Source organism: Mustela nivalis (genome assembly GCF_964662115.1).
Source record: "Mustela nivalis genome assembly, chromosome: 12".
Classification (NCBI taxonomy): Eukaryota; Metazoa; Chordata; class Mammalia; order Carnivora; family Mustelidae; genus Mustela; species Mustela nivalis.
In genome coordinates, this window is record NC_139031.1 from 74,858,903 (window position 1) to 74,862,319 (window position 3,417).

The following is a 3,417-nucleotide window of genomic DNA, read 5'->3' on the forward strand; positions in this document are numbered from 1 at the left end:
CAGCAATTGGAAGAGCTTTATGGATGAAGAAACTTATTGCAAAAAATGGATTTGCTGATATTCATTTGCTGGGGACTCTAATTCAAATAGTTGAGCATGACAGCTTCCAGTCATGGAAATTAATATGCTTCCATTCTTCACCTGAAACATTCAATGTATAAGATCCACATCCTTTAAGTTCATAATTATCTAATAAATACAATTCAATCAAGTAACATTTGTTGATGATCAACATTTAAGATCTGGGTATGCAGGGGAGACTACTATGGGTTTCTTTATATATATATATATTTTTTTTTTTTTGTAACTTGAATTTTATTGTCCACTACCATGCTATTACTGTTGTATACAGATTTGGCATTTGTGTTTTCAGTCCACAGAATTTTGTATTCCTTTATTATATTAACAACAGAGGTATTACAGAGAAGAATGTCACAGCAGTAATGTTTTATATCTTCTTGATCTTGTTCATGTCCATGAAGTAGTTAACATTAACAGGAAAGCTTTAATCTCTGGCTGGCACATATATGTTAAGTGTGTAAACAGCTTGTTCCATGTCTCATTGTGTTAAAACAGAGACATTACAAGGATGAACACGAAACCAGTAAAGCTGTACTGTTTTTTTTTTTTTTTCCTAAAAGAAATTTTAGGATGTTGACATAGCTCAAAATAATGTCTTTTCGTTCTTAAAAATCCTCGAGTTTCCAGACCTAGAACAAGTGAGCTGTGCTCGATGCATTGGTATTTGGAAGGCGGCATTCCCTTTCCCTCATTTTGTGTTACAGATGAAATGCATTTTCAGTATACACGATTCAAGTGGGGGAAAGCCCCATATTGAATTCCACAATATTCCTTAGACTGGGAAACAAATCTCTTTTGGAGTAGTCAACGTTTATTTTCTCATTACTCTGCAGCCAAACAATTTACTATGTAAATGTAGAAATACAAACAGCTTTATCGAACAAAATATTTTCTAGCTGCCTAACAGAAATGATTTCTTAAGAAAACAGAACAAAATTTCTCAGTTTCATTATTCAGCTTTGTAAATATTTTGCCAGAGCCTTTTTTTTCTTGGGGTGGGGGAAGCAAATAAAAGAGTTTAAAAGCTCATACTTGTCTATTTTGTTTTAGCTTGGTGTATTTATTAAGAGTAAATTCTGTATGTCTTTGCAGTTCATCAATATGCGTATTTAGAAGTTTCTCAAATTCTTTTGCTCGTTTCTCTTCCTCCAGAAGGAAATGCTGTGCAGCCAGAGAGGCTGGGAAGACTATATCTGGGGGAGACTATCTTCATGTTTTTCCATTTTTACTTGGTTTTGATAGGTGTACTGTCCCATTTCCTCATAGGTATTTTGGTTAGCCCATGCTGATTTGCCATTGACACGAAGTTTTGCAAGATCATTTCGGAGCCTTTCATTCTCGTGTTCCAGTTTGTTAATAGATGTATGCCTTGAATGTTCCCTGTTAGTGAAGTCCATAGTCATGTACCGTCCAGGATCTAAATCTCCCATCATTCCTTTCAGGTGTGTGTTTTCCATTCAGACAGCTTTATATCTCATATCTGAGACCTGTTGTTTTGCTAACATTTTTTCTTTGATTTCTAACTCCATTTTTAACTGTCTTTCCAGAAGGGCAGCTTTCTTCATGATAGTTGCTATAGTGATCTCTTTCTGATGAAGCTCCTCGGTTAGGTCAGAGATTTCATTCCTCATTCTTTCCTGCTCAGAGCCGTGGTCCTCTTCCTCCTGATAGAGTTGCCTTCTTATCTTGTTCAATTCTTTTTCATGATTTGGTTGATCTAGGTTCACTGAAAACAGCTCTTTCCTCTTCCTTTCTGATTCTTTAGTAGAAGGTGAATAAGATGATTCAAGTCTTTTTTTACTTTCTTGAATATTTTGGCACTCTCCTATTTTAAATAATTCTCTGTGCAGCTGGAATCGTTCCATTTCTATGATTCTCGAGAGATCATCACGTGACTATAACTCACTTTTCACCTCTGAGAGTCCTACTTCCATGGCCTGGCACTGTCTTTGGTACATCTTCAGTTCTTGTAAGAGGTTCTGATTTTCATCTTGTAACTTATTCCTGCTTAATGCTATTTCACTCACAGCTGACTTTAGTTTTTCAATAATGAACTCATCTCTTTCACTGGCTTCGCAACTATGATCCGGGTCGCACATCAACCGAGGATCTTCTGAGCTGCTGTCTTCTGAGCACTGCTTTTTACCGCTGAGTTGAGTTTGGTAACTTTGTGCCTGTTTCTCTAATTTCTGGTTCAAGTTGCTCAGTTCAAAGGGTGTTTCTTCTTTGAGGTGCGGTAACTCCTTTCGCCGAACTTTACTTTGTTTCATCTGGTGTAGTCTCAGTTTCTCAAAGCTATTCGTCAGTTTGGAAAATTGAGCTTTTAGGGTTTGCAGTTGTCCTTCATAATTTTGCGTCATTGCTAAGTTACATTTTTCCAGACTGTCTAGCTTCTGCCTAAGTAAGCCCACCTCTTGGCCTTTCTGATCCAAGCATGTTTGTGCATTTGCCAACTCTTGATCCCGAAGACCTAATCGTGTCTCCAAAGCCTGCATTTTCCTTTCCCAATCCAATTTTTTGTTGCTTACCATGATGTCAATTTGCTCCATTAATTCCTGAAGTTCGGCCTCACAAGGAGAAGCTCCCATCGCATTATGGGTTTGGTTCTCCATGTCAAGAAACTGTTGCATCTGGTTTGTGTCTTGATTTTTAGTCTGCACCGCGCCGCACTCTCCCGAGAGATCTGAGGCCCCGGGAGCAGGAACGCTGGGGTCAACCCCAGCCCGGCCCGCCCCCAGGGGCCCCGCTGCCCGCCGCCGCGCTCCCGCCACCCCAGGTTTCTTTATATTGCAATGAAAGAGGGATGAGGGAAGTACAAAATGACCCTAGAGAAACCTAATCACGTGGGTACAGAGAGTAATGAGAGTAAGAGACAGAGAGAATTATCTTTTTTTTTTTAATTAAAAGTAATGAGTCAGCATAATACTCTCTAGTTCCATCCATGTTCTTGAAAATGGTAAGGTTTATTTATTTTTTTTTTGATGGATGAGTAATATTTCTAAATGGAGGATAGGGTAACTGGGTGATGGGCATTAAGGAGGGCACAAGATACAATGAGTACTGGGTGATATATGCAAGTGATGAACCACTTAATTATAATAATATAATATATGTTAAGTAATTAAATTAAAATAAAATAAAACAAAAGTTGTAAAAAATAATGAGTCAGGGTCCCTGGGTGGCTCAGTTAAGCATCTGCCTTTGGCTCAGGTCGCAATTCCGAAGTCCTGGATCAAGCCCCACATCAGGCTCCCTGCTTGGTTGGGAGTCTGCTTCTCCCTCCCCCCAAGTTGTGCTCTCTCTGTCAAATAAATAAATAAATAAATAAACAAATAT

The 3,417-nt window shown here is 38.5% G+C and overlaps 1 pseudogene across 1 annotated transcript; it reads right to left on the minus strand.

Moving 5' to 3' along the window:
- Positions 1-843: 843 nt before the first annotated feature.
- On the minus strand, positions 844-2,848 carry LOC309845767 (deuterosome assembly protein 1 pseudogene; annotated as a pseudogene). The gene has a single exon. The product of its transcript is annotated as a deuterosome assembly protein 1 pseudogene (transcript).
- Between the last annotated feature and the right edge of the window lie 569 nt (positions 2,849-3,417).